Raw genomic sequence first — 14158 nt, forward strand, 5'->3', positions numbered from 1 at the left:
CACCAAATTTACCCTCCCACTAAGAATGTACATGTGGTACACTTTTTCCACAATATTGTTCTGTACATGTCTCTGAAGGCAAAACAAATGAATACAAAGATTAACAAATGGGATCTAATTAAACAAGCCTTTTATGCAGCAAAGACAACCTATGGAATAGGAGAATATATTTACAAATAATATGAAGAACAAGAGCTTGATATATAAAATATATAAATTGTTCATACAACTCCAAATAAAAAACTAACAAGTACCACATTTAAAAAATGAGCAGATGACCTAAATAGACATTTTTCCAAGGAAGACATACAGATGGCTAAGAGGCACATGAAAAGATGCTCAACACCACTAATTATTAGAGATATGTAAATCAAAACTACAATTAGATATCAGTTCACATCAGCAAGAATGACCATCAAAAAATCTACAAACAATAGATGTTGGAGAGGGTGTGGAGAAAAGGGAACCCTGTTACACTGTTAGTGGGAATGTAAGCTGGTACAGTCATTATAGAGAATAGTATGGAGGTTCTTTAAAAAAGTAAAAATAGAGCTACCATATGATCCATCAACCCACTTATGGCATATATCCTGAGAAAAACATGATTTGGAAGGATATGTACATCCCAATGTTCATTGCAGCACTTTTATAACAGCTAAGATGTGTAAGCAACCTAAATATCCATTAACAGATGAATGGATAAAGAATATGTGATACATATATCCAAGAGAATATTACTCAACCATTGAAAAAAAATACCATTTGCAGCAACATGGAGGGACCTGGAGATTATCACACTAGTTGGAGTAAGTCAGACAGACAATAAGTATGATATGATATTTCTTATATATTGACTCTAAAAAAAGATACAAATGAACTTTTTAAAAAACAGAAACAACAGAAACAGACTCACAGGCTTAAAGAATGAATTTGTAGTTATGGGGAGTGGGAAAGGAGGGACTGATTGGGAGTTTGATATTGACATGTACACACTGCTCTCTCTCTCTCTCTCTCTATATATATATATATATATATATAGGCTGTGCTGAGTCATCATTGCTGTGTACAAGCTTTCTCTAGTTGTGGTGGGCAGGGGCTACTCTTTAGTTGCAGCCTGAGTTTTCTTTGCAGTGCCTTGTCCTGTTGTGGAGCAGGGGTCTCGGGCACACAGGCTTTATTAATTACAGCATGCAGGCTAAGTAGTTGTGGCTCGCAAGCTTGGGAGTTGTGGCACGTGGGCCAAGTAGTTGTGTTACGGGGTTTAGTTGCCCTGAGGCATGTGGGTTCTTCCTGGACCAGGGATTGAGCCTCTGTCCCCTGCATTGGCAGGTGGATTTTTAACCACTGGACCACCAGGGAAGTCTCCACACTGCTATATTTATAATAATCAACAAGGACCTACTGTAAAGAAATAATAATCATAATAGATAAAGGAAAGAAGTCTGCAAATATCAAATTTTGGCCAGAGAGAGAGACTTTATTTTAAAATTTTATTTATTGAATTATAGTTGATTTACAATGTTGTGTCAATTTCTATTGTACAGAAAAGTGATTCAGTTAAATATATATATACACACACACACACAATATTTTTCATTATCTTTTCCATTATGGTTTATCACAGGATACTGAATATAGTCCCTGTGCTATACAGGGGCCTTGTTGTTTATCCATTCTGTATATAATAGTTTACATTTGTTAATTGCCAACTCCAAATCCGTCTCGCCCTAGCCTCCCTTCCCTCTTGATAACCACAAGTCTCTTCTCTGTGTCTGTTTCTGCTCTGTAGGTAAGTTCATTGGTGTCATATTTTAGATCCCACATAGAAGGGAAGTCATATGATATCTGTTTTTCTCTTCCATATTTACTTAATAATCTCCAAGTCTATCCATGTTCCTGCATACGGCATTATTCCGTTCTTTTGATGACTGAGTAGTATTCCATTGTATATATGTACAACATCTCCTTTATCCATCCACCCATTGATAGAAATTTGGGTTGCTTCCATATCTTGGCTATCGTAAATACTGCTGCCATGAACATTAGGGTGGATGTATCTTTTCAAATTATAGTTTGTTTGGATATAGGCCCAGGAGTGGAAGAGGTAGGAGGATTCCCATTTCTCTACATCCTCTCTAGCACTTATTATTTACAGAATTTTAAATGATGCCATTTTGACCAGTGTGAGGTGGTATGTCATTGTAGTTTTTAAAAATATTTATTTAAATAAATAAATTTAAATAAGTTTATTTAAAATAAATATGGGTCTTCTTTGCTGAGTGTGGGCTTTCTTTCGTTGCTGTGAGCAGGGGCTACCCTCTAGGTGTGGTGCACAGGCTTCTCATTGCAATGGCTTCTCTTGCTGGGAAGCACAGGCTCTAGGGTGCTTGAGCTTTAGCAGTTGTGGCTCGTGGCCTCTCGAGCACAGGCTTAGTATTTGTGGTACACAGGCTTAGTTGCTTAGTGCCATGTGGGATCTTCCTGGACGAGAGATCGAATCTGTTTCACCTGCATTGGCAGGCAGATTCTTAACCACTGGACCATCAGGAAAGTCCTCTCATTGTAGTTTCAATTTGCATTTCTCTAATACCAAGGTTGAGCATATTTTCATGTGTTTACTGGTCATCTGTATGTTTTCTTTGGAGAAATGTTTATTTTAGTTTTCTATCCATTTCTTTTTCTTTGTTAATTTTTGCAATATTGTATTTGTTTCTTCCATACAACAACATGAAATAGCCATATGATACATATATCCCTTCCCTCTGCTCCCCCCATCCTACCCCTCCAGGTCATCACAGAGTGCCAGACTGGGCTCGTTGTGCTACACAGCAACTTACCAGCCATCCGTCTTACACATGATAATGCATATATGTTGATGCAGCTTTCTCCATTCATCCCCCACTCTCTCCCTCCCCTGCTGTGTCCACAAGTCAATTCTCTACATCTGTGTCTCCACTCCTTCCCTGCAAATACGTTCATCAATACCATTTTTCCACACTCCATATGTGTGCATGCCAAGTTTCCTCAGTCACGTCTGACTCTCTGTAGCCTGCTAGGCTCTTCTGTCCATGGGATTCTACAGGCAAGAATACTGCAGTGAAGCCATGCCCCGCTTCAGGGGATCTTCCCAACCCAGAGATCAAAGCTGCATCTCTTGTGTCTCCTGCACTGGCAGGTGGGTTCTTTACCACTAGTGCCACCTGGGAAGCCCAATGGCAAGATTCTGTATATCTGTGTTAATACACTATATTAATTTTTCTCTTACTGACTTACTGACTTCACTCTGTATAACAGGCTCTGGGTTCGTCCACCTCACTAGTTCAGTTCAGTTCAGTCACTCAGTCATGAGTTAGATGGCCATCTGTTAATAGACATCTAGGTTGGTTCCATGTCTTGTACACGTGTCTTTTAGAATTGTGGTTTTCTCAGGGTATATGCCCAGTAGTGGGGTTTCTGGGTCATATGGTAGATGTATTCCTAGTTTTTTCAGAAATGCACATACTGTCCTCTATAGTGCATGCTAAGTCACTTCAGTTCAGTTCAGTCACTCAGTTGTGTCCGACTCTTTGCAACCCCATGAACCGCAGCACACCAGTCCTTCCTGTCCATCACCAACTCCTGGAGTTGACCCAAACCCACGTCCATCGAGTCGGTGATGCCATCCAGCCATCTCATCCTCTGTTGTCCCCTTCTCCTCCTGCCCCCAATCCTTCCCAGCATCAAAGTCTTTTCCAATGAGTCAACTCTTCATGTGAGGTGGCCAAAGTACTGGAATTTCAGCTTTAGCATCATTCCTTCCAAAGAAATCCCAGGACTGATCTCCTTTAGAATGGACTGACTGGATCTCCTTGCAGTCCAAGGGACTCTCAAGAGTCTTCTCCAACACCACAGTTCAAAAGCATCAATTGTTCAGCACTCAGCTTTCTTCACAGTCCAACTCTCACATCCATACATGACCACTGGAAAAACCATAGCCTTGACTAGATGGACCTTTGTTGGCAAAATAATGTCTCTGCTTTTCAATATGCTATCTAGGTTGGTCATAACTTCTTCCAAGGAGTAAGCGTCTTTTAATTTCATGGCTGCAGTCACCATCTGCAGTGATTTTGGAGCCCCAAAAAATAAAGTCTGACCCTGTTTCCCCATCTATTTCCCATGAAGTGATGGGTAAGTCACTTCAGTCATGTCCAAATCTTTGTGACCCTATGGACTGTAGCCCACCAGGCTCCTCTGTCCATTGGATTCTCCAGGCAAGAATACTAGAGTGGGTTGCCATTTCCTTCTCCAGGGATCTTCCCAACCCAGGGATGGAACCCATATCTCTTATGTCCCCGGCATTAGCAGGCAGGTTCTTTACCACTAGTGCCACCTGGGAATCCTGTCCTTTATAGTGACTCTATCTATTTACATTCCCACCAGCAGTGCAAGAGGGTTCCCTTTTCTCCCCCACCAGCATTGCAAGAGGGTTCCCTTTTCTCCACACCCTCTCCAGAATTTATTGTTTGTAGATTTTTTTGATGATGGTCATTCTGACTGGTGTGAAGTGATAGCTCATTGTAGTTTTGATTTCCATTTCTCTATAACTAGTGACGCTGAGCATCTGTTTACATGTTTTTAGGCCATATGTATGTCTTCTTTGGATTCTGTCCATTTTTCAATTGAATTATTATTTTTTTTTGTAGTTGAGTTGTATGAGCTATTTGTACATTTCAGGAATTAATGCTTATTGGTCACATCTTTTGCAAACATTTTCTCCCATTCTATGGGTTGTCTTTTTAGTTTACTTAGCAGTTGGTATTTTCCTCTTTATCTACTTATTCATTTACTTACATCTGTTTCTACTCTTGTATTCTTATGTATTCCCTAGATTGTAAACTCAGATTTGGGATGCTCAGACTCTCGCAGATTTGGCCAGTGGGAGCTTCTTCAATTTGGCTCTTATTTCTTTTAGATATGTCTCTCTGATTATTTGAAGATTTTCTGTTACCCACAGGAAGATCACAATTCATCCTTCAACAGTCTCAATTCTGGGATTAACTATTTCTCCAGAGTCTTTGTTTCTGTGTCTAATTTTTAATAGAGATTTTAGATTAGGAATCATGATTTTGTACCTGGTGGTCTCATTGTTATGTTGACACTGCTACCATTTCTATGCATCTATCTGTATATCTCTTTGCTGCTGCTGCTGCTAAGTCGCTTCAGTCATATCCAACTCTGTGTGACCCCATAGACGGCAGCCCAGCAGGCTCCCCCGTCCCTGAGATTCTCCAGGCAAGAACACTGGAGTGGGTTGCCATTTCCTTCTCCAATGCATGAAGGTGAAAGTGAAGACGCTCAGTTGTGTCCGACTCTTACGACCTCATGGACTGCAGCCCACCAGGCTCCTCCGTCCATGGGATTTTCCAGGCAAGAGTACTGGAGTGTGATGCCATTGCCTTCTCCAGTATATCTCTTTACTTTTCTACATTTCAAAACTGCCTATGCTGGTACCTCCAATTCCATTCCAGCACCGCAGAATTCATTCTTCTCTTCTCCCTTTCAAATTGTAACACCTTTCCCCAGCAGTGAGAAACCTAAAGCTATACTTGTTGCTAGATAATTTATTTTATCAGTCTTGAACACACAAAAAGTAGTTTCAGAATTGCTTACACATACCACTGAGAAAAACAACTCCGACAAGCATTCACAATTTATTTACAGTTCTTTTTGCCTTCAGCCTGAGAGTATAAAATCAAAATACTGGGTACAAAAAAGTAATCACTTTTTTTCCTTTATCATTTTTTACCTTTGTAATGAAATTATTGATTTACAATATGCAAGGGTTATGTTTGGATACTATTTTAAAGTTTACCCCCTCTTTGATTTGATTGATTGAATAATTGATCAGACTATGGGAAATCTTAGCCTAGTGCCAAAAGTCATAACTGTACAATGAGGTGTATACGCAGAGCCATACCACTCTCCCGCTCTCTATTGTGTACCGTTTTCATCCTACTCCTAACATCCCTCATGTAAGTAACCAATCTCATTAGTTTCTGACTTATCCTGTCTGGATTTATTTTGTGTAAATAAGCAGATATGTGAAGAAGTCATTTTGACTGTACATTCAGCACTGTTATTTCAATGTCTTTCTTTCCTAAGGACATATGATTCTATAGAATTAGTATAGCATTTTATTCATGTGTGAATTCACTTTGATTCTATACTCTCTTAAGGTATTATAAGCTCTTTTTAATACATAATTAGTGCACAAGGAAACACACTATATATATGTGTGCATATTATATATATGATATATGAATATACATATGTATATGATCACTGAGGTCATGATCATTCCTACCAGTCTGCTTTATTCCTCATTTATTGCATTATTTCTGCCTCATTTTCTAAGCTGATTTGTTTGCTGTGCTTTTACTTCTCTGTGATTGGCATTAGACTGTGTACATTAACAGCAGAGTGCTTTCAGACTCACTCATTGACATTTTTTAACACTGTTTTAAAGTTCAGAAGATACCTATCTTAATCAAAGAGACTGGTATTTCTATTGTACTCTTTTCTCATTTGGAATTGTACTAATTTAGAAAATGCACAATATTTAGGAATGGCTACTCTTTGCATATTTCTCTGATGTCTGTCTGTGATTGCCTTCTGCAACATGCCTACAAGTTTGAGGAAGATTAGAATGGAAAGGGAATAAAGTGATAACTGACAGAGCTTCCAGGTTTTGCCCAGAGTTTGTATCCCAGGAATGTTTTTAAGCATATGTGGGCCTTCAACATGAGTAAACGGAGGCTCAGAGAGGAGGGAAATTTCTTCTGGGGTGTTTGTCTTTGTTTGCCAGTTGCTGTTAATCTTGGATGGCATGGACGACGTGAATGGTGGAGTATAAAATAAGAGGCAGGGAGGGGGTAGACACCGCAGATTTCCTCTTCGGTCATTTATTGATAGTTCAGTTTCCTAGGGCAGGAAAGGAGGAGCTAGGATGGCGTTGGGGGTGAGGAGTCATCTGGTGAATTACTTGACTCTCTACTCTTTGACGGACACTGTCACCAATTTGTACATCACTGTTCCCTTTATCCAGAATGTTCCCTTCTGGCAGCTGCCTGAGAGATTGTGATGTAATTCCCCCAAACTTGCTGAGAACCTCATCTACAGTCTCAAACTGTGGCAGATTCCTCCACAACAGTAAATAACTCCTTCTTTAATAACGTGTCAAATAAAATCTATGACTGTTTTCTTTTAGCAGATGTGGGCAGTATGACTCAAAAAGGTTTATGACTTCTTTAGTCTACAAAACTTTATAATGGCTTGGCCAGGATTCACACAGTCACCTTTCTGACTTGACCCTGTTTCACATTAATTGGGACACCTCTATTAGTATCGAATGCATTTTAATTATGTGATTTCTCTCCTATCTTCTGTATTATTCTGTAAGCTCCTAGACAGTCAAAACTTTGGGCTTAATAACTTTTCAAACTGAACAATGTTTCTGAAGATCCTGAAAGGCTAAGGTGAATCTCCTAACAGTGGTTAGTTTTAAAATGTTTTAGAAACCATTGCTTTCCTTTTCATTATGTCATTTTAAAAAGTTGGAATGCTCAGTTTTCTCTAGTTGATTTCTCCAAGTGCCCTGTGAAAACTATTTACAGAGATTTCAGAAACTCTGTACAAAATTCCTACGACTCTGAATTTACCTCCTGTGTCTGTGTGGGAGCAACATCTTTATTCTCTCTGTCAATCACATTCACCCAACACAATAATCATAAATTTTTTTTTTTAGATTGCCCTCTGCTGTGTATCTGTGTGTGTGTGTGTTTCCCTCAAACTGACCAGGAAAGTGAAAGTGAAAGCGCGCAGTCGTGTCCGACTCTTTGCCACCCAGTGGACTGTAGCCTACCAGGCTCTTCTGTCCATGGGATTTTCCAGGCAAGAATACTGGAGTGAGTGGCCATTTCCTTCTCCAGGAGATCTTCCCGACTCAGGGATTGAACCCAGGTCTCCCACACTGTAGGCAGACACTTTACTGTCTGAGCCACCAGGGAAGTCTGACCATGGGATACTGACAATTAGTCTTTGCATCTGATCTTTTACCTGCTGTGCAAAACTTTGGAACAGCTTGATGGCTCCACTCACTGACTACATGCCCTCATGAATTATGGTAATTGGTAGATTATGAGATGCCTCATGATATACAGTCAGTCTTTAAGGGGAAATTCTGTGCACTTCTTCTTGGTTAATTTGGAAATGGAGGCCGCGTAACTCATGTGGACTTCTTCATTAGGACCGAGACCTGAAAAAGCAGGTAGTAAGAAAGAAGTAGGCTGATGCAGTGAAAAGAGCACTGGAATGCTCTTTTCAGCCGGTGTCTTTGTGCTTTCCTGCTAGGTAACCTTGACCAGTTTCTACAACGCATCCTACATTATATTTCTTATCCACAAAATAGAAAAACCTCTACTTTTCCTTCTCACAGATGATGTAAATGTCAAATGAGGTAATACCCAGCAACTTATCATTAACTCATCTATCCTTTCATTTATCCTATGCACATTTATTGAATATCAGCTAAATTCTAGGGCTACTAAAATTTATGAAAAGCCCCTAATCTCAAAATGGAGGAGAAAAAAACAAGTATCAGTAATGTAATAATAGTTTAAACAATTCTATGTAAAAAACCACTTTTTAAATTTTACTGGCAAAGAAATAGAGGTAGTCCCTCTTTTCTTAGAAAATAAAATCACCTGTCATTCAGGCCTACAAGCTGGAAAACTTGAGGGTCATTTTACTCTCCCTTCTTCCTTATAAACTTTCACACCATCAAATAAGGAAGTCCTATTGAATATTCTTCCTTAACCATTTAAAAGTGTATCAGTTTGAGGAGCTTTGATGGCCTTTCTAGAAACAAGCTTTACTTTTCTCCAAAAGTCCTTCAAAGAGCTGTATTTTGTTGTTAAAATAAATTGTAAGCATTTTAAGAGGAATTAAAATCATTTTTGTCTCCCTTCTGTGTGCTGTCAGAGTATCCTATATTTCCTCATCTATTTCTATTGCTTCATCCCAAATAATATGTAAGCTCTTTGAGGGAACATGCCTGTATTTTTATTGTTGTATTTCTGACAACCAGCCTCTTTTTGTACTGTAGTATATATTTACTAAATCCTTGTTGCAAGAATGAGTCCCCCACCACTTTTTTTTTAGTCAAAATGTTCCTGAGGTGTGTTGGATTAAAGTGACTTCCTATTCTGTCGTCACCCTATTACATCTCTCTTGGTGGCTGGAATTCAACCCCTGGGAAGAATAACATGGTTCAATGATACGTTATTTTGAATAGCTTGATACTTTCAGGTACATAATCTGTATATTGCTATCATACCAACAGGAGATGAGACATCTTTTATAAGGTTTTATATACCTTATTTGATGTGTATGTGTGCGCTCAGTCGTGTCCAACTCTTTGCAACCGCATGGACTGTAGTTCGCCAGGCTCCTCTCTCCATGGGAATTTTCAGCCAAGAATACAGGAGTGGGTTGCTGCCATTTCCTTCTCTAGGGGATAGTCCCCACCCTAGACGGACCGCTCATCTCTTGCATTGACAGGCGTATTCTTTACCACTAGCGCCACCAGGTGGAAGGCTTGAAGAAGATTAATTTGTGAAAGTACATAAGCTTTCAAAGGCTATGAAATTTTAAGGCTCTATGATGAGATACTTTGTTCATGTGATATATGTTAGAAATATGACTCATAGAATTTGTTCACCTAGTGATTTTTGTCGATTTTACATTTGTCCATGTCCATATTATCTGATTCCATGGTTTTACGTTCCCAGACATTCTTCTAATATATGTAAAAATATGCATTGCTAATCTAAACAAGGACATGATAAGTCAGGATATACAATAACTTATTGATTTTTTAAGGTGTTGCTCTGTAATGTATTTTACAATTTAAAAGCACCTTGCCACCACATGCTAAGCCAGCTGCCCTATGCCAATAAAGACCAAGTTAAGAAAATTGAACAGAATTATTAAACTGCTGAAATATGCAAGGGCAATATCACTACGCTGTCTCTGTGCTGGCATTAAGTGAACTGTAGCTATTTTCAATGTCTAGAACTGTTTGGCTTTCAGTCATTGTGAACCATCCCAAATGATTAAGCATTTCTTTTGCTAATTGGGCGATATCGGAGAGGGGAACTTTAGTTTTTTACTTCCCTTTTTCTACTTTTTAAAGTCAGTACCTCTTCTTAGGATCCTTTTTTCTTGGTAACCCTCTTCCTCTTGTAACCTTGCCACCTAAGAGTGACTTGAGTCTTTCTCTGTCCTTTCATTTACCCTCGGCATTTTGTTACCATAAGACTGGCTGTGTTTATGGAATTATTTAACTGCCACTCTTTATCACTAGAACGCTAGGTCCTTGAGGGTAGGCAATGTATCTTTCTCAGTTTTATTTATTTATAACAAATTCAGTGTATTGCTCAGTGAAAGTCATTGTGAGATTTGGGGCATGGAGAGAGCAGCAGATTATCATTTGGGGGACCCTAGAAAATCTGAACAAAACACATCGAATTGTTTACTTGTCAACATTGTTTGACACACAAATGATGCAGTGATTATTAAAATAGAATAAATGTAGGTTAATTATTTTTCCAAGTTGATGCTTATCTTTTGAAGAAGATAGTTACATTTTATGTCATATTGCCTTTGTGTCAATATTAATAAAAACACAAAGTTTTGTTTGTTTTTTTTTAACACATAGGAAGTTCACACAATACTGTGATTTAGCCACTTACTAACTGTGCAATCTGGAGACAATAAATTTATCATCGTCCCACCCTCTGAGAGATTATCTTAAGACCAATTTGCAAATAAAAATAAATAGCAATAGAGAAATATTTATGCTGTTATAATTAGAGCTTGGGCAACATTTCTTATATAAATAATTTAACTTAATCTTCACAACAAGCTCATGAATTTGGTATTATTCACATTTTAAAGGTATATAAACTGAAATATAGAACAGTTAGTTGACTTTCCCGGATATAAACAGCAAGTGGCAGTCAGGATGAGACCTTGCTGTGTGACTTCACAATCATTAGCTCTGACCTACATGTCAAGTAAGTAAACTACATTGTATATTATTAATAAATGGTGACCAATAGTATGGGCTTCTCGGGTAAAGAATCCTCCTGCCAATACAGGAGTCACGGGTTCGATCCCTGGGATGGGATGATCCTGTGGAGGAGGAAATGGCACTCCACTCACGTATTCTTGCCTGGGAAATCCCATGGACAGAGGAGCCTCACAGGCTATAGTCCATGGGGTCACAAAGAGGCAGACACTACTGAGCGCGCACACACACACACACACACACACACAATATTATTACTATACATCTATAGCTGTTGAAAAGTAGACAATATTTTCACTGGCTTTACCTTTAGCCATAAGCCATTACTTACAGGTTTTAAGTAAAAATCCACTATCTCCTATGAACTTCCTTTATCAACTGGTGAGATGCATGGGTAAAGAGTGATATCATTCTAAAGATATCGGAATGAAGTCAGAGGTTACAGGGGTTTTGACTGATTCTACCAAAAATTCCTGATTTCTTATCCAGTCCACTGACTCAAGGCAGCCAATGCATTGTATTGAAATTAGTCGTCCATCAGTGTGGGAATATTCGTGTTTGAATGTTCTGAGGCACAAAATCCTTTGTCCTTCTTTTCAACCTCATTTTACATACTTGAACATAAGCCATTTTTGTTGACAGAATTCAGAGATCTTATGGCAACTCCCTAATTATTCAAGGTAGATGACCTTGACATTGATCAATATCCAATGAGTTATTAAAAACTGAGCAATGATTGGTGACAGAAAGGGCAAATGTAATTTACACTTAAGATATCTGAATTATAAATGCAATTGCAGTGACTTGGCATAATTCCTTAAGTTCTTGGTAGGAGTGTTAAAGGATATGTTAAAGATTAGTCTATAAAGGTTTACAAGCATGTGACCTTGAGGGATCCAAGAGATATTCAAGAAGTTTGCATTTTCTGCACTTAACCCAAACTCTCAAATCAATTATGAAATGCAAGTAGAGTAGGACTTTCAAATAAGTAGCATCATGGCTTGTCATTTTTCACTGATCAACTCTTGCAGTGTGGACAAACACATGAACTAAAAGAGAGGAGATACCGGTTTAATTTTGTGATCTAGCCATATGTATGTGACTTTAGACAAGTCTTTTGTAGATACTAGTCCCTTCTGAGAAGTGAAGTTATTTTCTGGATGTTCAGGATCTTTTTGTTCTGTAGCAAATTTTGCAAATCTCTCAAGTCTTGTAGGAAGGCTGGAAGCAAACTTTCATCTCTTGTTTCCAGACAAATACATCCTATGATGTCCAGGGTAGAATTGGGCTCAGTGTTAAGTGTTCCTTCTTAATGGGGAACACTTTTGAAATTTTAGGGACACTTTGCAGATAAATTGTTTAGCCAAGCATATTGTACATAATGGGGGATTCCCTTTATCACAGGAGAGACATGATCAGCGCAGATTGAACTCAATGAATGAATAGTGATTGAAGTCAGTTAACTATATCACATTCTCGCTCAGACTGGATATTCCCAAAACACTGAAAGAGAGAATTGAAATGGAAAGACAGAAACAATCTCTCTTTGAAAGAGATAAACAATCTATTGAAAGAGAGAAACAACTGGATTGTTCCCTATTTCACACCAACCACGTGAGGTCAGTTTTTTTTACCCCACTTTATGTATAAGGAACCCAATGGTCAGAGATTCGGTTATGTTTCTGTGGTTTGTAACTCTTGAGACAAAAACTGAATCTTCTGAAACCAATTCCAGTACTTTTTCTAAAGTACTATACTGTATTTTTCTTCCTACTATTTCTATGACGGTTTAAATATTTAGAGAGCTTCCTGGCATATTCTAGCCACTGCATAATTAACATAGTTATTAGTTCACTGAAGTACACTGATAAGTAAACTCATTCCTTACAGTTCCTTTATAATATAAAGAGAATCTTTTAAAAATTCCCACATCTATTTCTGATATTCATGGAGAAGATATTAAGTAAATGAAAGAAAATGATAAAACGTGACTTGAACTTTGAGGACTAAAGGACAGAATATGGTTGCTCTATCTACAAACATGAAACCTGAAGCTCGTACAATACCAGTTTGTAACCTCACTCTTTGGCAGATGGTAATGTTAGCCACAGTCTTTTAAGCTATCTATGCTTGGTTGAACTAAACTTCTCAAGATCGCCTTCTCACTTTCTGAATTGTTTATGAAAAAGGTGAAGTGAAGTTTTTTGAGTAGGATGAACTATAGCTTAAATCCTTGTCTTGACTCTTCAGATGTAATTAAATATCAAAAATATTTGTATACTGGCTCCAATACATACTTACTTGATGATCTTGGAGGTATTGTTTAACCTCTTATCTGTAAGAGGAATAATTTCTATATCAAAACAGGTATTGGGTACATTTAGTAAAGTCTTTGGATATACTATATAAAATTTTTAATTTCATTGAGGATCAGCTCTCTCATCCATAAAATAAGAGTGATTACTATATAATGTACAATTGTAAAGGTTTAAAGTGATAATATAGGACCCCTATCATATAAGAGGCATCCAATTATGATATTATTGTCATATTCTTAATTGTCATTTCCCAAACAGGGTTTGTATGGGGTATGTATGGAGAAAAAGATAAACACCTGTAGTAACTGAGCACTTGCTCAGATGATGGCCTGATCGACAAACTTAGACTCTCTGTGGGGTGTAGTCAGGATCAGTTCAGTTCAGTTCAGTCACTCAGTTGTGTCTGACTCTTTGCGACCCCATGGACTGCAGCACTCCAGGCTTTCCTGCCCATCACCAACTCCCGGAGCTTACTCAAACTTATGTCCATTGAGTCGGTGATGCCATCCAATCATCTCATCCTCTGTCGTCCCCTTCTCCTCTCGCCTTCAATCATTTCCAGCATCAGGGTCTTTTCAAATGAGTCAGCTCTTCACATCAGGTGGCCAAAGTATTGGAATTTCAGCTTCAGCATCAGTCCTTCCAATGAATATTCAGGATTGATCTCCTTTAGGATGGGCTGGTTGGATCTCCTTGCTGTCCACAGGACTCT

Source organism: Oryx dammah, unplaced genomic scaffold (assembly GCF_014754425.2).
Source record: "Oryx dammah isolate SB20612 unplaced genomic scaffold, SCBI_Odam_1.1 HiC_scaffold_15, whole genome shotgun sequence".
NCBI lineage: Eukaryota > Metazoa > Chordata > Mammalia > Artiodactyla > Bovidae > Oryx > Oryx dammah.